This window comes from Petaurus breviceps, unplaced genomic scaffold (assembly GCF_028583685.1).
Source record: "Petaurus breviceps papuanus isolate PSGF00001 unplaced genomic scaffold, PetGlider_PUasm1.0 178, whole genome shotgun sequence".
Classification (NCBI taxonomy): Eukaryota; Metazoa; Chordata; class Mammalia; order Diprotodontia; family Petauridae; genus Petaurus; species Petaurus breviceps.
The window spans coordinates 32260224-32284787 of record NW_027185777.1 but is presented as its reverse complement, the minus strand read 5'-3'; the positions used below and the strand labels follow the sequence as shown (position 1 = coordinate 32284787).

Sequence of the window (24564 nt, the reverse complement as noted above, 5' to 3'; positions counted from 1 at the left end):
GACTTTGCTAACTGGGAGTTTGGGAGTACAGTTCGGCCTTTACCCTCTGGAGGGAGACGTGGCTAAGATGTGGCAGCCCTGCAGCCGCTGCCACATGGTTGCTTTGGAGCTAATGGCTTGAAGATTGCATGGGGACCAAGCAACTATTCTGAGGGGAAATCAATCTTGCTTTAACCTGCTTGGATCTGGTCACTGTCTGGGGTAGAGGTCCTGGGTTGTGTGACTAGTTTGCCAGCGCATGTAGAGGCTTCAGAGAGGGCACCCAACTAATAGCTCCAGCAGCTGAGAAAACCCCAGCAATTTGGGATGAAGCTCTCCTCTCTGGAAGCAGAGTCCTACTGTGGCAAAAAGCTCAGAAGTCAAGTAATTGAATGAGACATGAGCAAGCAAAGGAAGCAAAGCAAGCACAGCAATCCAACTTTGGACACCTTTTTTGGGGACAAAAAGGATCAGAGCATGGAACAGGAGGAAGACAGTGAAGTAAGACCTACTGCACTAAAAGCTTCCAAGAATAATATAAGCTGTTTACAATCCATAGACGAGTATAAGAAGGATTTTGAAAACCTAATAAGAGAAGTGGAGGAAAAATTGGGAAGAGAAATGAGAATGATGAAGAAAATTATGAAATGATAGTCAACAATCTGACTGAAGGAAATAACACCTTAAAAACAGACTAATTCAAATGGCAAAAAAGGCTCAAAAGGCAATGAGGAGAAGAATGCCTTAAAAGGCTGGTTTAGCCAGATGGAAAAATAATCTTAAAACCTCAGTGAAGAGAAAAATTCCTTCAGAATTAGATTGAAACAAATGGAAGGTAGTGACTTTATGAGTAATCAAGACACTATATAAACAGATACAAACAAATGAAAAAAATAGAAGGCAATGTGAAATATATTGTTGGGAAAACCACTGACCAGGAAAATAGATCGAGGAGAGATAATTTTAAAATCATTGGACTACCTGAAAGCCATGATCAAACTATGAAACTAGAAATCATCCTCCAGGAAGTTCTTAAGGAAAATTCCCCTGAAGTTTTAGAACCAGAGGGCTAAATAGGGATTGAAAAATCCACCAATCAACTCCTGAAAAGAAAACTAGGAATATTATAGCCGGGTTCCAGAGTTCCCAGATCAAGGAGAAAATGTTACAAACAGCCAGGAAGAAACAATTCGAATATTGTGGAAACATAATCAGGATAACACAGGATCTGGCAGCATCTACACTGAGGGATAAAAGGGCTTGGAATATGATATTCCAGAGGTCAAAGAAGCTGGGATTATAACCCATAATCACCTACCCAGAAAAACTGAGTATCATGTTTCAGGGGAATATGTGGTCATTCAATGGAATAGATGACTTTCAAGAATTCTTGATGAAAAAAACCATAGTTGAATAGGAAATGTGACATTCAGATACAAGAAGCAAGAGAAGTATGAGAAGGTAAACAGGGAAAAGAAATCATAAGGAACTTATCAAAGTTGAACTATTTACATTCCTATATGGAAAAATGATCATTGTAACTTATGAAACTTTTCTCAGTATTAGAAGAGTTGAAGGGAATAGAAATGTATATATACATATGTACACATACATATATGTGTCTATATAGGAGGGTATATGGCCATGTAAATACATATGTGAATATGTGTATAAATGTGTACAGGTATACATAGACAGAAGGCTTAGGACCAGTTGAATAAGAAGGGATGATACTTAAAATTTGAAATGAAGAGGTGAGAGAGGAATATAATGAGAGGAGATGGGCAGAGATAGAATGGGGTAAATTATCCCATATAGAAGAGGCAAGGGAAAACTGGTACAATGGAATGGAAGAACAGGAAGGCAAAAGGGAATGAGTCTACCTTATTCTCATTGAATTTGGATTAGGGAGGGAATGATATACATACTAAACATTGTATCTCACCCTATAGGAGAGTAGGGAGGAAGGGGATGAGAGGGGGAATGATGGAAGGGAGGGCAGGTTGGGGGAGGAGGGAAGTTGGAAGCACCCACTTTTGAAAAGGGACAAGATCAAAGTAGAGAATAGAACTAGTAGAGGGTGGGATAGGATGGAGGGAAATATGGCTAGTCTTTCACAATGCAAACACTATTGAAATGTCTTGCATAGCTACACATATAAAGCCTATAGTGAATTGTTTATCTTCCCAGTAAGGGTGGGTAATGAGGGAGAAAGGTTAAGAATCTGGAATTCAAAATTTTTAAATCAAATGTTTAAATATATATTGTTATTTTTGCTATTATTTTACATATAAGTGGGAAATAAGATATACAGGCACTGGGGCATAGAGATCCACCATGCCCTACTGGAAAGTTGGAGGGGGGATGGGGGAAGATATGGGAGAGAGCAGATTGAGGGAGGGGATATTCAGTGGGATTGCTGTTTTAGGATAGTGGGTAGCGGAAAAATGGGGAGAAAATCTGCAACTCAAAATCTTGTGGAAATGAATGATGTAAACTAAAAAATAAAAAAGAGAAAAAATAAGTGCCTTTTTACCAAATGACTAAATTAAAGTATCATTCCAAAAAAATTAAAATTTGTTGAGAGTCATATTTTATAGGTGTTTGAGGTGGTTATGTGGGAGTTCACAGAGATTTCCTGCTTCTATTCTGCCATCTTGGCTCCACCCCCCTACCCCTGTGATCATTTTTTTAAACCAGCAGTCTTTAGGTACAAATAAGCATCCATAGAGAGAGGGATCCTGTAAAATAACACTGTCTCTAAAATCTCTTCATTTGGAAGGATGTGTGTTTACTATTGTCACTGCTGGCTAATTGGGAATGATATTATTTTATCCAACTGGAGAATACTGCAGGAAAGTACATAATAGTCACATTTTGGGACCAAATAAAAATTTTTTTGATATGAGTGGAATAAAAATCCAGACTTAGCCCGATTTTCAACTTCTCTTGAATCTTTTCTATTTTCTATGAAGGTGTCAAGAAAATGTCATTAGTGTCTGTGGTTCAAGTAGCCAAGTTATTGAGAGCTTGTGGAGGAACTCTCATTATTTGCCTTTGAAGGCATCATTGCTCTCTAAATTGCTTGCCTCTTGCTGCCTAGTTAAACTCCCTCCAATGCTATTTTTAGATCATATACTGGAGAGTTCAACGATGTCAAATGCCCTAGGATTCAGTGTCTTGGGTACCTACTATGTATCAGCACTGTGTGCTGAAGTCTAGAGATACAAAGATAAGTAAACAATCCTTGTGCATGAAAAGCATCCCGTTCAGTCAAGGATTTATCTTCTAAATAGATAGTAATATTACACTTTAATATTTCAAAGTTCTCATTTCATCCTTTGTCCACTAAGATAGATTACAGCTTCTCTAATTTCATCTCTACTTCTTTTTCAACTTGTGGCCTGGGTGACTTTGGACAAATCAACTTCACTTGGCTGGGCCTCAATTTCTACATCTACAAAACAATCATATGGGCCCTGAGATTGATTCTGGTTCTAGGTGATACTCAACAATGTTATCAAAGGGTTTTTAAGAGTTGCTGTGATCAAAAAAAATCATTAGTCGATAGTTCTATTAGTTGCTATGTTAGGCTCATTTCTGATGAAGCAACTAAAAGAAAGTTTATAATAATTGTGCCCTGTGACATATAGTTATGAAATATATACATGACTTGTAAATATTCTCACAGTTAAAGAGACACAACTCTCTGAAAATGGGTGGTAAATCCAGCAATGTAGTAGGAAACTACACTCATCTCTATGTGACTTCCAGAGTTGTTCTGCACCCTAATGCCATGAAAAAAAGAGGGGGAGGAGATACACAGAAGGGCAAATGACAAAGTCAACCAGAAGGGTCTATGAGAATTAAGATTGGATCAACTAGACAGTCTTTCATGGAATAAAATAACATTCTTAAAATTGGTGCCAGCTAAATTCTGCTGAAGTAAGGATCAGGAAAAGGACTGCCAGTTTCTTTCTTTCTTTTCTTTTCTTTCTTTCTTTCTTTCTTTCTTTCTTTCTTTCTTTCTTTCTTTCTTTCTTTCTTTCTTTCTTTCTTTCTTTCTTTCTTTCTTTCTTTCTTTCTTTCTTTCTTTCTTTCTTTCTTTCTTTCTTTCTTTTCTCCACCACGTACTTCAGATCACCTGGCATATAGCCCATTTTCCCAACCAACTACACTACCAACATGGAAGTATCACCATAATCATTATTTTCAAATCTAAGATTTGCTTTCATTCAGGAGTGCTTTGGAATAATAACACATTGGTTGCTTTTTGAAAGATAATTTCCTCTGTCAATGTTCAGCAGCTGGAATCAAGGGTACCAAGTGACATGTAATTCAATGAGCCAATAAAATCATGAATATTTAGACTACGCAAGAATTTGGCAAAGCTCCTTTAAAGCTGAATTCGTCATAATGTACAAATATCTGAGCTTTGGCCCCAGATTCAAAAAATATATTTTTGTAAACATTTCTCTATGTCTCTGTAGGCTTTAGTTACATTTATCTTAATGGATGTTTGGGTCTATCCTACTGCCTTATCTACCCTGCAGTGTTATGAGAGTCAAATGAACTAACATTTGTAATGTAATTTGCAGACCTTAAAGTTCTATATAAATATGCTTTTCTTAGTTGTATTTTTTTTGCTCATTTGACTGTTGCCTCTCTCCACATCTAAGGCTGTTCAACTTAAAGAATTATGCCAGAATTAACACAATAGAGATCTCTGTTTCAGGAACTTATTTTTTGGCAGGTGGCACCCTATATTAAAGGGCAAATGAGAGAATCTACAAGGCTAAGTACCAGAGCTTTTGCTTTCATTTAACAGTGTAGGGAGCAACCCCACAGTCAAATATTCCCATTGTATTACTGCAAAAAAAATTCCTGCCAAATCCAGCTTATGTCCAATATAGCTGGCTGAGCACAATGTAATTTATAGAACAATGTGCAAATAGAGTGCCAGATAACAGGATACCAAGTATTTTAGTATGGATAAAGTTACAGATTTTTCCTCTTTTGATAATGTTGGAGTGTATTCAATTTCTTTTTTATATATCTGCCTTTTTTTGCTGAGCTTGCAATGTGACAGAAACACATTTAATTTCCTTATTACATATATTTAATATAAAAGTTCATGTACTAACTACATGTCCAGTACTTTGAGATCAAGAGGCAATAATTGCTGATTTCTTTCACTCTCTCTAGGCCAATATTTCTTATTCTTTGGGGAGCTGCTGTGTTCTATTATTTATTGTCGGTTAAATTTCCTAACATGTATTCCTTGAAATTTCCACTCTTTTACCAATCTTGTGTAAGTGTTATATTATATACTTAATTTTCATTCCTAAAAATATTAAAATTGGTGTTTCCTTGGGGAATCAACATATATTTCCAATTCCTAATGACTTGTGACCCTTCCCCACTGTCTCCCTTCCACTAAAGGTGTCATAAATCTAATGCTCTGAAATGGATTGCATTTGTTTTCCTTCTCTCCTTTTTCTCTCTCTTCTCTCCTTCCCTCACCTCTCTTTCTTTTTATTTTTTCTGGAACTGTCTTATTGATGCTATTCAAGCAAAATTCAAGAGCACTAGGTTTTAGCTACTGTTCTGTCCAGAGTTTTCTATATTATCTTGAACAAATCACTTTTCTGAAAAAATAGTTTCTTCATGTTTTAAATGCAGGAGTTGGACTAGATAATGTTAAAGACCCCTCAGTTTCAAAAGTCTGTAAATCTAGAAACTGTAAGAAGTTACTGTATAGAGGGCAGAGTCAAGATGGTGGAATAGAATCAGGACCTCCCCATGGCTCCAGCTTCCACCTTCCCCAATCCATGTAAAAAGGGGACTCTGAACAAACATTGGAGCTGCAGAACCCACAAAATGACACAGAGAAGCTAACCTCCCACTGAGGACAGCCCAGCAGGCCAGAAGGAATTGGACAGTGCAGCACTCTGGTTGCCAAGCCCAGCTCCACACAGAGGCTTTAGCCCCAGGGTGGTCTTGACCAGCCACCAGCCAGAAGGACTCCGGATCAGCAGCAGCTTGGCCATTTCAAGATTTATCAACACACAGATGTGAAGGACAAAGTGAGAGGTCAGTGCAGTTGGGACTTTGGGACCCAGTAAGTGGGAGTGCTTGTCTTTTGCCCCGGGGCAAGAAGCAAATAAAACTCCAGCACAGCCAGCCAGCACCAGGTGGCAGTTTCAGCTCCTGGCCTGCAGACTGTAGGAGGACCAAGCACCAGTCTGAGGGGTAATAGCTCTTGCTTTAACCTGCTTGGATCTGGACTGCAGTCTGGGCTGGAGGTCCTGGGTGTGTGTGTCCAGCTTTCCAGAGCAGGTGGAGGCCTCAGAAAGGGCACTCACCTAATACCTCCCACAGCTGAGAAAACCCCAGCATTTGGCAGAAAAGCTCCTCTTTCTGGTGGCAGAGTCCTACTGTGGCAAAAAGCCCAAGGATCAAGTGATGGAGGGGCAACACGACCAGGCAAAGGAAACAAAGCAGACAGAAGTTTCCAACATTAGACTCCTGTTTGGGGGACAAAAAAGAGCAAAGCATGGAACAGGAGGAAGACAGTGAAGTCAGAACTCCTGCACCAAAAGCTTCAAAGGAAAATATGAGCTGGTTACAGGCCATAGAGGACCTTAAGAAGCAGATAAGAGAAGTAGAGGAAAAATTGGGAAGAGAAATAAGAACAATGCAAGAAAATTATGAAATGAGAGTGAACAGCCTGACTGAGGAAAATAACAGTTTTCAAAGAAAACTGCCCCGATGTTTTAGAACCAGAGGGCAAAATAGGGGTTGAAAGACTCCACCAAACACCTCCTGAAAAAGATCCCAAAAAGAAAACTCCTAGGAATATTATAGCCAGGTTCCAGAATTCCCAGATTAAGGAGAGAATATTACAAGTAGCCAGGAAGAAACAATTTGAATTGAAAACAATCAGGATAACCCAGGATCTGGAAGCTTCTACACTGAGGGATCAAAGGGCTTGGAATATGATAATCTGGAGGTCAAAAGAGCTGGGATTAAAACCAAGAGACACCTACCCAGCAAAACTGAGTATCATGTTTCAGGGGAAAATATGGTCATTCAGTGGAATAGAGGACTTTCAAGCATTCTTGTTGAAAATAAAAAACAGAGTTGAATAGAAAATTTGACATTCAGATACAAGAAGCAAGAGAAGCATGAGAAGGTAAATAGGGAAAAGAAATCATTAGGATCTTATCAAAGTTGAACTATTATCATTCCTATATGGAAAAACAATAATTGTAACTTATGAAACCTTTCTCAGTAGTTGAAGAGAATATATATATATATATATATATATATGGGCATATGAATACATATGTGAATGCGTGCATATATGTTTACAGGTATACATAGATAGAGGGCACAGGACCAATTTAACAGGAAGGGATGATATTTAAAAGGTGAAATTAAGAGGTGAGAGAGGAATATAATGAGAGGAGATGGGGAGAGACAGAATGGGGTAAACTATCTCATATAGAAGAGGCAAGGAAAAACTATTACAATGGAATGGAAGAACAGGAAGGCAAAAGGGAATGAGTCAACCTTATTCCCATTGAATTTGGCTTGAGGAGGGAATGAAATACACACTAAATAAGGTATCTCACCCTACAGGAGAGTAGGGGGAAAGGGGATGAGAGGGGGGATGACAGAAAGGAGGGCAGGCTGGGGGTGGAGGGAAGTTGGAAGCACCCACTTAGGAAAACAGACAGGATCAAAGTAGAGAATAGAACAAGTGGGAGGTGGGATAGGAGGGAGGGAAATATAGTCAGTCTTTTACAATATATCTACTATGTTATTGTTTTGCATTAACCACACATGTACAACCTATACTGAACTGCTTATCTTGCCAGTAAGGGTGTGTGACAAGGGAGGAAGGGAATGAATCTGGAATTCAAAGTTTTAAAATCAAATGTTTAAATATATGCATATATATATTAATACTATTTTACATGTAATTGGGAAATAAGATATACAGGCACTGGGACATAGAGATGCACTGGAAAATTCAAAAGGGGTATGGGAGAAAATATAGAGAGCAGAGTGGAGGAGGGCATATCCTGTGGGACTGCTATTTTGGCGTAGTGCATAGGGGAAAAATGGGGAAAAAATTTGCAACTCAAAATCTGGCAGAAATGAATGATGTAAATCAGAAGTTTATAAAGCATTTGAAAAAAAGAAATAAAAAATAATAATAATGAAAAAAAGAAAAAACTTACTGTACATGTTTTTATATATGAGACAGAGTATTCTCCTGTCATAAACTAAAGATCATTTTCAAATGACTGCAACCTTGATGAGTTTAACATCATAAAGCAACAGATTTGGTCATGATGAGTAACTTAAATATTGTTTTATGTGGTCAACTAAATTTTAGGAAAGGTGAGAGAAAGTTACCTACAATTCAGACAATTGGGGCAGGGGGCAAATCTATAGCCTAAGCTTTCCTTCATTTGGCAAAGATTAGTAATTATTACTTATTCATACAGCACAGAATAATTAGTGGGCATAAATCAACAAATAAAATAAGCAGAACCACTTATTGACTTAAACATGGCAGCCGAAATCTACATAAGACACATGAACTAAAAGGAGCCTATATAAGCAGGTAAAAAGTTAAGGAGGGTTATTTCCTGAACTGATAGTCAACCAGTAGAGACACCTGGAGAGTGAATTCACTCAACTGGGTCCCCACAGTGAGAATACTGAAATAAAGTGAGGAGATGAGGACATCTATGTGGTAAGCTTGGAAAGATAGTGGTACCTTTGATAGTAATAAAGAAGTCTGGAAGAGGAGAAGATTTAGGAAGAAAGAAAGAGTCCCATTTTGGACATTTGTTAGATTTCTACTGGGCAGTTTGAGATGTCAGAAAGGTAGTTTGAGAAGGAAGACCGGCAGTCAGCAGAGAGCTTCAGGCAGAATAGGGAGATCTGATTAATTAAAGCCATGGCAGTTGATGAGATCAACAAGTAGAGGATTATAGAGGGACAAAAGAAGACAATTCAGGGCAAATCCCTGTGAGACATCTTTGGTTAGTGAGCAGGACATGGATTAAGATGCACCAAAGGAGACTGAGAACAAGCAGGACAGAAGAAAATGATGTACTAGGAGAGAGTGATGGATAATTAGGCTATTTTAGCCAGAATTGTTTCATCTATGAAGCACCTATATGAAGCACTTTGAAAACTTGAAAATGCTGTATAAATTATAACTTGTTTGGATAATAATATTAGTAGCAAAAATAAATAACAACAACCACATTTATATAGTGCTTACGCTATGCCAGGAACTATGCTAAGTGATTTACAATTATTTTTATCATTTGATGTTCAAAACAATGCTCAGCAGTAGGTACTATTATTATCCTGATTTTATAGATGAGAAAACTGTGGCAGATGTTAACTGACTTGCCCAGGGTTACCCATCTAGTATGTTTGAACTCAGGTCTTCCTGACACCAGGCCTGGATCTCTCTACCTACCATACCACCTACCTGATTCCAACAATACTAATAATAACAATAACATAATTTGATAATAATGATGAAAATAATAAGAACAAGATGAAACAGATCGTTTCCTTTGTCCTAGGTGCTACTGGAATTGCACCAAGGACCCTTTCAATAATACTACAAAGGATTGGCTTGGAGGTTAATTCAACTGCAAAAAGCAGCTATTTTATATTTAGTGTTTTTTTAGTCATTCCAGTCATGCATGACGCTCTATGACCCCATCTGGGGTTTTCCTGGCAATGGTACTGCAGTATTCTGCCATTTCCTTCTCAAGCCTGACACTCTCCTGTGCACCACCCAGCTTCCCTATTTGTTTTATAAATTTTTCAATTTTCCATTGAACAGAGAATGCAAATAAATAACAGCAGTCTAGTGACTGTCCTAAGAACATTTATGTCAGTGTTCCATTAACAAAGATGAGAAGAATGAGATTACAGTATCAACTAAATCATTAATGTGAGGTATCATGGACATTTTAGATAAGAAGACCGTTCTAAGGGCCAGGATGGGCTGAGTTCTTAGAATTCCACTTTTGTTACACAGTACTTGGAAAATAACTGATATTGTATAAACACTTCTTGATTTCAATGATGTTGGTTACATGACCCTTGGAAAGTTACCTGATTTTCATTTCCTAAGACAGCTCACAAAGATTGTTAAATGTTGATTTGCCCTGATAAATAGCATTAACTTTACATGGTTCTCCACACTGATGAAATCACATTTTAGATACCTCTGCCTCTAAATGAATATGACCATACATACATGTACATATGTGTGTATGACTGTGTCTTTATACATATACACATACAAATTTAGCAATTGGGGACAAAGTATCTAACGAGGCAGTATTAAGGGATACATGAAGTAATATTTATATATGTGCTATAACTTTAAAAATGCAAAAATAATGGTAGATTCAATATAAATCAGTATTCCCATCAGAGCAACTCCAGATTTCCAACTTACACCCAACTCACTTTGGTTACCAATTATTATCTCCTTTCATTCACTTCTTTTTTTTTTTTTTTCTTAAAGCAATCGGGGTTAAGTAACTTGCTCAAGGTTATACGGCCAGGTGTTTCTGGGTGGGTGCTAAGTGTCTGAGCCTGGGATTCGATCTCCAGGTCTTCTCAACACTGGAGCCGGTGCTCTTACTCGATGTGCTGCCTGGCCGCCCCCCCCCCCCTCATTCACTTCTACCCGCAAATGAAAACATGCTCCTAGTAAGCTAAAGTCTTCACTACTCCCCTAGCACTCACCTCTGTCTCTTTGTTCATTTCACTCTCCTGACTTTAAATACACTCCTTTTTCCTTTCAGCCTAACCAAACCCTTCCCATCATTTAAAACTCCCACCATGTTGCTCAAGAAGTCTTCCTCAGTACCCTCCAGGCTATGCCATTCAGTGCTATGTTTATCTGTAACATTCATTTCATTTTTTTTTTGTTTCATGCTTACATATACTTTATCATCCATAAGAGGCCAAGTTCAAGGGAAAAGGCTGAAACTGAGGTGTCTTTTTTAACCCTCAAATTGCACTGCACAGTATTGGTGCACAGTAAATCCTCAAAAACATATTATTGTTCAATTCAGGATAGGGGACTTATGGCCTCAGGCAATTTGTCTTTCTCTTTTCTGCTCATTCGTTACCCTACCTGAGGCCTCATCCTCCAACTTTATACTAAAGATTGAATATGAACTGATATATGCCCAGCATCAGTAGTTCAGAAACTTTCTGAAGGGAGAGGGTTGAGGGAAAATCTCAATTTATAGCTTGATATTTCTTTAGTTCTAATTTCTGACAGTTCCCCCATAAGCCTTTTAAAATATTTCAATTGGTTATATGTGGATGATTTGCAGTCAAAGGGAAATTGGATTCTTAGAATTTTCTCCCTTGACCACTGAATTCTTAGGGCTGGAACCTAACCCCATCTCAGTCACAGTTTGACTGTGCAGTTTCATCTGAACTTTCCCACTTCATATCTGCAGGATATCACCGTGCTATAACTGACAAATCCTGGATCTTATTCTCTTTTGTTAAACTGAACTTCCTGTCTTAATTACCAACCTCATTTTTCCTTCACATCCTGCTTGCTCATTACTCACTTTCAATTATGATTCAGATTTCTTCTAGAGTTTAATTACTTCTTGTGCTTAAAAACTGATAAATTAATTTGCTTATTAACCCTTTCTGCTACGCTTACCAAATTGGACTGCATCCATTATTTTCTTTGGGAGACTAGATTGCATTATAAGAACAATCAAGTAATGGAAATAGCCTATATAAATCTTTAAAAGGGTAAAGTACATGTGTATATGTGTGTGAGTGTGTATGTATGTATAAATATATGTACATATAGAATTTTAAGTTTTGCATCACATTTTATATTTTATCTCATTTGATCCTCACAAAACACAGTGTGTGTGGTGATACTGTTAATATTCCCATTTTACAGATGAGGAAACTTAGACTGAAAGAAGTTAAATTGATTTAGGCAAATGCAAGTTAACTGGTCACTTGAAGCATGGATTTATTAAAGCCCTAAGTGTACATAAGTCCTGTGATTATATCTTTGAGAGACTTAACATTCTCCCCACATTTCCTTTACCCTTCTGTTTGCTGGACAGCCATGGATTGGACCCAGGCTTGAGAATTCATGCCAAAGTTTCATTTTTAAACTCCATTTGTTACTTTGGGTAAAAAGTGGTTCATTGGTCTAAGCTTTTTGGTGTTTGTTTGGAAAGGGAAAGTTTTGGTTAAGGTATGTAAACTATTGATATTACCTTCTACATTACTCTCAAAGGCAAGCACCCATGTTTCAATTGGGCAGAGCCTTCTCTAAATTGAGAAAATAAAAATATTTCACTTAACCATCACTATTTTCCCCCTATTTTTGTCAGAGATAAAGACAGGATTTGAACCAGAAGAGTTTAAGCAGCTCTGTCTGAAGAGTGAAAAATATCCTTACACTCCTCCTTTAAGAAAACTTCCCAAAGAAAGGGATTTTCTTTTAAAAATAAAATGGAAGCCTTGTAATTAAAATCTTGTCACATTATAAAGCCATTGCAAAACTGGGTACTGTAACTATTTTCCCATTTTAAAATTGGGGTCTTAGGTTGTCTTGTGGGTCCATAGTCAAATATATGTTTTCCTGATGCTCACACTACTTTGTTGGAGATGTTCACATTATTTTACCTCTTTGAGGACTCTGAATAACTTATTGGGACACAATATGCCATTCAACTCCAAAAACCTCAGAAAACTTTGAAGTTAGTTAAACTGAACTGATTGAAGGAGGTTTTAGCTTAGGTGAAGTTCAAAGACATAAATTATTCTTTGATTTTAAATAAGAATCTATGAGATATCATTAAAAACGATGGAAATGACGGAAATGACATCAATGTGCTCTTTGTCAATACCCATCATTTCATAAGCAAAAGTAAGTCGATACTTCGTTGTCTGCCTTCCAGCCTATTCTCGGCTCAGTGACTTTAAGAGAGAAACCTAATTCATCTAGAGCAGAAAGCTATAGTTCTGGCCTTTTTCTCTTCAATCGAGCAGAGGCTGAAGCTTGCTTGCTTATTTCACTCTAACTGCAATGTCGCATCTCTCAGGGTAGAGGAAGAAAGTCTTTGGGATAGGGGGTCCAACGATGTGTTCCACTAGGTTTCTCCCAGAACATTTGATCTTTCCCTTCCTGCTTAGGAAGTCAAACAGTAAAAATATCTTGAGGAGCCACTCAAAGGGACTCAAGCAGTGGGTGCCATCAAGATGTCTAAAGGCCTCTTAGATCTCCAAGCAAGGAGCTTGAAGGCTTCTGAGAGATAGTTTCATCTCCCAGGGAATGAAATGTGTGCATGGGGCACATAGGAAACCAGTTAATTATTGTAATAAGTGAAATGCTAAAAGGTAGAGCTTGTACCCAGTGGGAGCTCTTTGCATTGCTAATTGATGTTGACAGATGCTGCTTGGCCCAGGAAATGGAAGTCTTGGGTATAATCAAAGTGCCACATATTCAGGTAGTTTCTTCCCTTGTCTCTTAGAAAGTAGAATAGATAGATGGTTGTCACTTCAACTTAGTTAATGGTGCAATTGTTCTGCATATCCTTCTGACCTGTGAGAACCACAGTTCAAACTAACTCTCTCTTCCTTATTCCTTCCTACACATTCTGACAAATCTCTTTCCTCAATCTGACTCCCTCCTCAGTCCATATAGGCTTATTTGTTTGAAAATTATTTTGACAGCAAAGATATAGAAATATAGCCACTGGGCAAAGGTCAGTTATAACAGGTCAATATTCCAAGTCTGCTTTGCTGAAAGGGCAGGAATTGTATTTCACTGAGCTTTGATCAATCAACTTTATGCATGGCGTGTGTGTGTGTGTGTGCACGTGTGCATGCACATGTGCTTTTGCTTTTGTTTGCATCCTTAGTCTTTAGTATAATGTGTGGCAAACAGTAAAGACAAAATAATTATTTACTAACTGACATTAGGAATATTGAATAAAAGTACTTCAGTCTCAAGTCAGCTTTCTGATGCTTCATGCACTGGGCTCCAGAATTTTCTATTGTGATCACCTCTAACTCATCACCTCCACCTCAATGTGACAGTTTTAGTCATTGAACCTAATTATTGTTGTGTTGCTTCTGTCCAAGTCTCTTTCATGGCATGCTGCCCATTTACATGCTCTAGCACCTGAGGGATTGAGAGACTGTCTCTTATCAGTTGTCCCAAAAAGTGTCTGCTTGCCTACAACTCATAGCTTTGAAGGTGAGGGTTCCACTACGTGCAGCTATATTGTCCTGGTGACTATTTGTTGCCTTGACTGAATTTCATTTCTACAGCCTGACAGCAGTTTCTCTAACTTGTATTCTGCCTTCATGCCAGCCTATTCACTTGATACCCAGCATGAGAACACCCTGATGCCAACTGTTTGTCTTCCTAGAACTTCTTTCAATGCTTACTGCCAAAATCCCTGGAATTCCACCCATCTGTCTATACCTTTTCTGATGAAACACCACTGGAATTTTTGTATATGTCTATCTCACCCTTGCAGTAGTTTTTTTTTTTTTCTCCAGGTTGAGGCTTTTCATATTTCATCTATTTGCCCCCCACAAAACTCACTACTATGATGCCTGCTGGTGGGTGGAGGATACTCCAAGGTTTAGCACATCTGGCAAAATGAAGTTTGGCACACATAAGTTGGCTGAGCAGACAGCAACTGTGAAGATCTTGGAATGACCCCATACAAATTGTAGTGTTCATGGAGTATGAAAACCTGGCATAGAAATTGTGAACCTTGAGCTTTCCCCATGTAATTAAATTATCCCAGGTCATCAGTGTTTTCTCCAACATTTTCAAGGTAGTTGAACTTGCCTCATGAGGGGTACAGTATGATTATATCTATTAGGATGGAAGGTTGGATAAGGACAGTCATGAACTGCTCCAAACAATACCTCCTGCTGTGGATTGATGCTGTAGACAGCACACAGAGACTTTACCCCTGAAAATAAGATATTGTTGAAATTCAGAGAAAGCACTGGATGGGAAATCAAGAAGAAGGAGGTTCAAATCCTGCCTCTTGTACATACTACCCTGTGACACAAGAATTGTCACTGGAATCCTCTGAGCCAGAGTTTCCTCATCTGTAAAATGGGGGTAAAAATTCCTGGAAGCCAGTAGAACAAAGAATAGTCTCTGACTCAGAAAGACATGAGTTTACATCCCATCTCTCACAAAATTGCTCTGTGACTCTAAAGTTGTCAGTGAACATCTCAATTCTCTCAAGATTTCATATCTTTGGGACAATCTTTCAAAGGCATTGCTAATCTGTATCTGTGGAGAGTGTTTCCTCCCAATGAATTTAAAGGTCTAAATAAACCAGTAAAAGTACCTATAGAATCTACCATACAGAGTAGTTGTTATACTCCAATAAAATAGGAGGGAGAGGAAAAGGGAGGAGAGGGAGTGGGAGAGAGGAAGAGGAATACAGGGATAGAGACAGACAGTGGGAGAGAGGGATACAGGGAGTGAGAGAGGGAGCAGGAGAAAAGAAAAAAAAAAGGAAAAGAATAAGAAGACAGAGAGAGAGACAGAGAGAGAGACAGAGATACAGAGAGAGATCTACAGATACATATATAACTATATTGATGCCTGGTAAACTTGAAGACTCAGATCATAGATTGAGAGCTGCAAGAGACCTCCTGGGCCATTTAGTTCAACACTTTTATTGTGACAGATAAAGAAAGTGATCAAGAGCAAGGAATAGTTTACCTGTCAGATTTATGGAAAGGGGTAGAATATATGACCAAACAAGAGATAGAGAGGATTACAAAATGCAAAATGGATAACTTTGATTACATTAAACTGAAAAGTTTTTGTACAAATAAAGGCAATTTAACCAAGATTAGAAGGCTAAGTGGAAAATTGGGAAAGAATTTTTACAACCAGGGTCTCTGATAAAGGCCTCATTTCTAAAATATACAGATAACTGACTCAAAATTATGATACAATTCATTCCCCAATTGATAAATGGTCAAAGGATATGAACAGATAGTTTTCAGAGGAAGAAATTAAAGATATCTATAAGCATATAAAAAGGCAGTAAATAACTATTAATTAGAGAAATGCAAATCAAAATAACTCTGAGGTACCACACCTCACCAGTTAGATTGACTAAGATGACAAAACAGGAAAATGATAGAAGCTGGAGAAGATGTGGAAAAATTGGAACACTAAATGCTTTGTTGGTGGAGTTGTGAACTGATCCAACCATTATGGAGAATAATTTGGAACTATGACCAAAGAGCTATAAAAATGTACATACCCTTTGATCCAGCAATACCACTTCTAGCGCTCTATCCCAAAGAGATCATACAAGTGGGAGGAGGACCTGTATGTACAAAAATATTTATTGAAGCTCTTTTTGCGTTGGCAAAGAATTGAACATTGAGGGGCTGCCTATCAACTGTGGATTGGCTAAATAAGTTGTAGTTTATGAATGTAATGGAATACTATTGTGCTATAAGAAATGAGGAGCAGACGGACTTCATAATAATATAGGGAAACATATAAACTGATGCTGAGTGAGGAGAGCAGAACCAAGAGAACTTTGTACATAATTACAGACACATGGTACCTGCCATAATTAACTTTGATAGACTGGGTTCCTCTCAGCAATACAAGGTTATAAGACAACTCCAGAAGATTTGTGATGGAAAAGGCTATCCACATCCAGAGAGAAGAAATGGAATCTGAATGCAGATGGAAGCAAACTACTTGCTCTCTCTCTTTTGTGTTTTATTTTGTTTTCTTCCTTCTTTCTCACTGTTCACTCCATTAGTTATAACTCTTCTTTACAACTTGGACTAATGTTTAATGTGAACGTATCTGTGGAGCCTATACTGAATTGTATGCTGCCCTGGGGGCAACCGTATAAGCATTGAATTTGTCTCAGAGAGGGAATGACATACACACTAAATAGGGTATCTCACCCTATAGGAGAGTAGGGACGAAGGGGTTGAGAGGGGTATGATGGAAGGGAAGGCAGATTGGGGGAGAGAGAAGTTGAAAACACACACTTTTGAAAAGGGATAGGGTCGGGTCTTTCCTGTTTGGGCCTGTGTCTCGTAGGGCGCCAGCATGGAAGTCGACATCCGCCACAACAAGGACCGGAAAGTCCGGCGCAAGGAACCCAAGAGCCAGGATATCTACCTGCGGCTGCTGGTGAAGTTCTGCTGGTTCCTGGCCCGCAGAACCACCTCGGCTTTCAAAAAGGTGGTCCTGAAAAGGCTGTTCATGAGCCGGACCAACCGCCCCCCCCCCCCCCTCCCCGTCCCTGTGGCGCATGATCAGGAAAATGAAGTTTCCTGGCCGGAAAAACAAGACCGCTGTTGTCGTAGGGACGGTGACAGATGATGTGAGGATACAAGATGTCCCCAAGCTGAAGGTGTGTGCCCCTCGTGTCACTAGCAATGCACGGAATCACATCCTCAAGGCTGGTGGGAAGATCCTCACCTTTGACCAGCTGGCCATGAGCTCACCCAAGGGCCGGGGCACTGTCCTGCTGTCTGGTCCCCGGAAGGGCAGAGAGGTGTACAGGCATTTTGGGAAGCCCCCCGGTCACTCCCCACAGCCATACCAAAACATACATCCGATCCAGGGGCCAAGCGTGCCAGGGGCCGCCGTGCCAGCCAAGGCTACAAAAAATAACTCCCTTCCTCCTTGTTATATTAGAGTTTTGGACAACAGCAACAAAAAAAAAAAAAAAAAAAGGAAAAAAAAAGAAAAGGGATAGGGTCAATGTAGAGACTAGAACAAGTAGCGGTTGGGATAGGATGAAGGGAAATATAGGCAATCTTTTACAATGTATCCAGTATGGAAATGTTTTGTGTAGCTACACATGTAAAACCTATATTGAATTGCTTGTCTTCCAGTAAGGGTGGGTGTTGAGGGAAGAAGGAAAGAATCAGGAATTCAAAGTTTTAAAATCAAGTGTGTGTGTGTGCGTATATGTGTGTATGTATGTATGTATATATAATTTTACATGCAACTTGGAAATAAGATATATAAGATATACAGGCCCTAGCGTATAGAGATCCATCTTGCCCTTCTGGAAAGTCAGAGGGGGTATGGGGGAAGATATAGAGCAGATTGGGGGAGCGAGTATTCAGTGGACTCACTCTTTTGGAGTGGTGGATAGGGAAAGCCAAGGAGAATATTTGTAACTCCAAATCTTGTGGAAATTAATGATGTAAACTAAAAATAAACATAAAATTTAATTAAAAAACATATTTGGGCATAGCAAAAATAAAAAAAAGAAAGAATTGGTCTATCCAAGTGAGGGTAGATTGGCTAAAAGGAAGTTAAGACAAACTTACATAATTAATTTTCCAAGTATAGTAAATAGAGTGATAAACCAAGAAATGTCATAGCCATGGTAAAATTTGGTTTCAATTTTCCCGGAGCAGGAAATATTCAGGTTGTTATAGTTAAGTGAAAAAAAAAAACTGCATCCAAAGAGAGATGAATAATAGACCAATGTAGAGTTGCAGGAAGTCTCTTTTGGTATACCACTGAATTTCTGATTTGGACTACACTTTTGTCAATTATCTGAATGAGCAATTGGAAGGCAGCATGATGCAGTGAATGGAGAGCCAGATTCAAAGCAGGAATCCCTGGGTTCAAATTCTGAATTCACATTATGAGTGATTTACTTTCCAAAACTTGGATGTGTTCACTGAGTATGAAAAGTGAATCACAGCATGCAGCTATCTCAAATAGAACATCATTTTCTCACATTTATTAGCATATCCTGGAGTCTCAGAGCATAGCTCAATTTAAAATTTTTCATCCAAGGTTGATCAACATATACAACATGTATGTATGTATGTGTATATGCATGTGTATTCCTACATATAAATTCATACATAAAAATGTGAGTGGATATGTATGTGTTTATATATGCATATATTATATATACAAAAACTCTGCTTCCTAATTTCTCTATGAAAGAGACTTTGAAAGCGTCCACTACACAGATGCATGAATTTTCCAAACCCATCAACTTCCTGCAACCTATATCCTGGGATTTTTGCAAATTAGAGTCTGTAATGAACTGCAGGTACTGTTTGATTAGCACAGGGATGAGCATTCGGCTGTTTATCATCTTTCTTCCACCAATGTGACATCTCTGCTGATTACTCACATTATGGCTAATTTGCAGCTGATAATCAGTCCTAGTTTCTTAATAAACTTCTCATTAAGTGACTGAAGCTGTCACTTTACCTCCATGTTCCCAGTATCCAGTATAATCTGTGACCATTATGCAAAAGAAAGGACTGCTGGACGTCACACGTGTCATCTGCAATCATGTACAAAAGCTTCGAAGGGGTCTTGTTAAGTAAATGCCCTTCACAATTCATTATTGCAACCTGGAAAAGTCTAATTAATCTCCACATTGCCTCTGCTGTCATTATTTTGGTTTTTGAAGAGAAGTCTCTGCCAAGTCAATTAAGAATTTTACTTATATTATAATAAAATCAATAATATTAACAATTGTACCCATCTAAAAGACTTTTTATATTTTACAAAACATTGTTTTATTTTCCCTTTATCTACCTCATGAAATACTCAAGTATCATCCCCATTTATTAGATGGGAAAACTTAAGTGAATCTATTTCAAGACTGTAATTTTCTTAGAGTAGGTGTTTTTCCATGGATGTGGATGGGGACCTCTCCATGATTTAAGAGATAACATTTCAGAGTTATGGCTCAAAATATCTGTACTCAGTGACCAGTATGGTGAGAATAGACCTTTGGTCTATAGACACACAGTTCATGACCAGACCCATACCTGAATGCTTTACAATTGAATATGACCAGGCAGAGCTTGTGCCTAGCTAGCAAAGCCTTCCAAAACCAGTAGAACATCATGAGGGATCAGAAGTGGACTTCTATGTAGGCATATTATTGGAGTATCAGTCATGTTGTGTCTACCAACAACCTGCCAAAAATTAATTAATATATGACATTTGGACTATGCCAAAACAACTGGTCAATGGAGAAAATTAGCAGTCACATATATGTACATATATGTATATATAAATATATAGAGATGAGAAAGATAGGTGAGAGAGGGGAAGGGACAGAAGAAGAGGGTGTTATGGGAATGTGAATTTAAGATCTTCCCTGCCCCTAGGCCCTTTGATAGGCTTAAGTGACTCTGAGAACCTTCCTTGATTTGAAAATATACTCTGCCCCCTATTAGACTGAATGTGGTCACATGGAGCCTGTGGCAGGAGGCTTGTTTTTACTTTGTGATTGGGCAGTGGGTCAAGAGGTTAGTGACATTCTCTGATCCAGGAGAAGGCTATATATATATATATATATACCCTGATGTGAGATTTTGTTTGGGGGCTTGCTTTGAGAAGAGTTGTATGATTTGACCAGATGAGACTCTGGGCAGCAGCCATTGAGCCCACTGGCTTTGAAAACCCAGATGGTGGTGCTCCCCTTTCTGGTAACTGTGACTAGGTATGGATGTAATGGTTGTACAGTTGGAAGCCTGTCTGCTGATTTGTTTCTCTGGCTGTATTTTTTGTCTGCTTGTAACCTCTGTATTCTGTGAAATTTGGGGTGCTGATCTTTTTTCCCCTGGACTAGGTAAATGACATATTTGATTAAAGCAAGATTGTTAACCCATTTTGAGTTGCTTTCCTTTAGAAAAGCAGATCTACGAACCTGTGTTGGCAGCCACCCTGGGCATGCTGGGGTGCTTGCTGCAACAGAGGGAGAGAGAGACAAACAAAGATGGAGACAGATAGAGACAGACAGACAGACATACAGAGAGAGAGAGAGAGAGAGAGAGAGAGAGAGAGAGAAATACACAGAGCAAAATAGAATATGTGAAAATTAGAACCCACCAGATGGTATATACTTCCTCCCCCAAAGTAGTAGCTCCCAAAGAATCTTGTAGGTGCAAAGAGTTTTATGCCATTTTCCCCAGTTGCAGAAATTGCTAGTTATATTTCTGTAGTGTAATGAACCATAGGAAAGAGAGACTTGGTTCTTGAAACTGCAAAACCAGATTTGAACTTTGACTCTAAGCTAAAAGTCTCAGACCAAAGGTCTAAAAGTTTTGTGTAGACATTGCTTCTTGAGACTACTTTCCCTGAATCACCTTTGGCCTGATCATGGATGTATAGGTTTGTCTGAGTTGATCAGACAATATTTATATCTCCACCTAAGTAGATTTTTATTTTTATAAGTTATATCTTCCCCTCCCTTAACTTACAAGTACAATTTATACCTACAAAGCAGAAAAATCATTGTGAAACTGAAACAAAGACATGAATCTACAAGAAGTGGAATTGAGAATTTGATCTCTGAATGTTCAGACTCTGTACTAACCCAGTGACCTTTCTACTTTATAGGTTAAATCTCTAGTGAAATATGTAGCTTTAAGAAATGCAAGGTGACAGGCTAGAGAGCCTAGCAGAGGGTTCTTAAATGTTTTTCCATTAACTCTTTGGTAGTATGGTAAAACCTATGAACACTTTTTCAGAATAATGTTGTGTGTGTATTTAATCACAATAGAAAGAAATGCCAAATTTCAGTTAGAAGTTACTGAAAATAAAGATGAACTTTTTTTCCCAATCCAAATTAATAAACCTACTGAAATTTATCCATGAATCCATGGGAGGGCAAATGTATCTGGACTCCAGGTTAAAGACAAGTAGACTAGCATGTTATTGAATAGATGTGAAAGTTCAAGATCTTGGGCCTAGGGACACTGTAATGAAACCAATAACAATTTTACAACTAGAATTGTGTGATATACTCATCATGTGATTAAATGATAAATTATTTCCACTTATGAATCAATGTGGTATAGGGGATAGAGAGTTGGCCTTGAAGTAAAAAAAAAAAAGGTCTGAGTTCTAATCCTGCTTCAGAGACAGAGTTGATGTCCACCCTTGGTAAAGTCACTTCAATTATCAGTTTACAGGCAGCTCATTAAGTCTACGAAGTGCTGAATGGTTGCTGATGTGCATCGGTATAGGGAGTATATTCTCCCCCAACAGAAGTTCTCTATATCAATGATATCATATGTCTGACTCCCTTCATCCACATCCAAAACAATGTCCATTACAGAGGATATTTACTGATATGGTATGGAAAGTAGGAGGCTAGAGAGGCATATCTAGCTTGGGTTATTGGAGGCACTCTATTTTAGTGAGATTCATTGTGACATTACAACAATCACTCATGATCTCAACGAACTTCCCTCTATAGCTTCCCTTTAAGAAAATAACATTTTTCATTGAAATAAATCATAAAATTATTCAAATAATTTCTATCAGCCTATACTTCATTTCATGTTTGTAGACTTCTAAATAATAAATGAAGTTGAGACCAATAGTAAGCACTGGGCAAAGGTGTTAATTATATTTTTAGGCAAGGAGGGCCAGGAAGGAAACTTAAACTATAAGTATTGGTAATGAAGCAGAGAAGGAGAAGATTGGGGCTTATTGAGTGTTCTACCAAACTCCTGGCACTTTCCAACTATGTCTTGTAGCAAGTCTTACTTCTTAAAGAGAAAGTCTTTTATTAAAGTGGGTAGCAATGATGATCTATGGCATGGGAAGCCATTACAGACCTAAAAAGTAGTCCCTATGTTTGGATGATACTGTTTTAGAACAACCAAATGCCAATGGGAGCCAAATGGAATGGTGTGCTGGACAAAAATTCAACATTCAAGGACTCCAATAAGTTTCAGTTTAGTACGTTGGAGTCTATCAGGAAAAGCCATATCTTTCTCTTTGGGCCTGCTATGCCCCTCAATTGGAATGTCCTACTCTCTTCCATCAACTTCAAAAATGCCCTCCAAACTACAAAGCAAAACTCAAGCCACCCCTCCTCAGTGAAGCCTTCCTTAACTACATAGGAGCTTATGATTTTGTTTTGTCTCTTGTGCAGTCTCTTCAGTACTTTTACAGTTTATATAAATCATAGGAATAACAGTATTTACTGACTTGCAGTTCTCCAAACTAATAACTGGATATGATCATAGTCTCAGAATTGGAAGAAGTCCTAGGGCCGATGAGTCCAACCATTTCATTTTTTTGAATGAGAAAATTAAAGCTCAGAGAAATAGAGTGGCCTCTCCAAAGAGATACACATAGTAAGTAGCAGAGATGGAATTCAGAACCTCTTCAGAAACTCATAGGGTAATCAGAAAGAGAGGTCTAGAGAGTGATCTTAGAGGTCATCTGTTTCAAACCCCTCAGTGAACAGATGAGTAAATGGAGGCTCAGGTCCTCTGGCTCCAAACCTAACATTGATTCCTTTCCTTCGCACAATGATGCAGGTTCTGCTGAAGCACACCCCATTTGCACTAGCTAGATTAAGAATACAGGAGGAGTAATAAGGAAGAAGAGCAAGAAGTTTTCATGCCAAAAACATATTAAAGACTCAAAGATTCATGGATTACAAGAGACCTCAGGTATCATTTACTCCAACTACGTTATTTTATAAATGGGAAAACTGAAACCCGGTAAAGATAAAATCAGAGTCACAGGGATTTTATAAATCTGACCCACTGGTTAATTTGAATTCATCACACCTGGAGTTCTTCTGGGTTCTGGACTCAACGTTAGTATTTGTCAGAACTGAGGACGGAGTGCTTTTCTGTTTACTCTCTGAAAAGTCAGGCTGGTAGTAGAATGCTCCTATGAAAACAAATATTTCTATCCCCCTATATAGATAATCCTGGCCCTAGATTCTAATAGTCCTATGCTCTGGTCACAAGTGACTATAGAATTTGTAATAGAAGAACAGAATGTTGCTCATCTTCAGAACATTGCATAAATCTTAAAATCACTGTTTCCCCATCCCTTCCTGGCTGAGCTACTTCTTGTTCCTTCATTAATCCTCTTAGTTCCTCACAGAATTCTTTCTATCCATTGCTTCTCCTCTATTTTCACCTCTGAGGCAATGGAAAGAAAATATATTTAAGGACATATGAGAACCAAACCTCAACAAAATAGCAGAGCTCTTGCCAATTGGGAGGCAGGCAAAGCATAGTGGCATCCAGTGATATTGGGATGGTTCACTGAACAAAAGTTTCAGTTATTATGGGAAGGGGAGCAGCCATCACAGCCATAGCTTTGGGAAACATAGCTGCAGAATGAAGCCCACATTGCATGGATCTCCTTTATAAGGATTATGTGTGTGTATGTGAACATGTTCATGTGAGTGGACACATGTGTGAGCATATCCAAAATCCAAGTACTTAAAACTATCTACACATGACTGTCTTGAATACCAGGCCTTTTTTTTCTCCTCCAATCATTTCCATAACCTGAAATTACTTGAGATTACACTTTAGTTCAAGAGTTCTTAAACTGAAGTCTATAGACTCTAATTTTAGGAGATCTGTGAATTTAGAAGGGAAAGAAACATCTTTAATTTACTGTAAGTTATCTCCTTTGCAATCCTGTTTATTTTTATGCATTTAAAATGCTATCTGAGGAGGGAT

The 24564-nt window shown here is 38.3% G+C and overlaps 1 long non-coding RNA gene and 1 pseudogene across 1 annotated transcript in view; one reads left to right on the top strand and one right to left on the bottom strand.

The window, feature by feature from the left end:
- Window positions 1-24564, bottom strand: part of LOC138159802 (uncharacterized) — a 413356-nt gene that overhangs the window by 314810 nt on the left and 73982 nt on the right. The window lies entirely within an intron of this gene.
- On the top strand, window positions 17131-17734 carry LOC138159815 (large ribosomal subunit protein eL18 pseudogene; annotated as a pseudogene).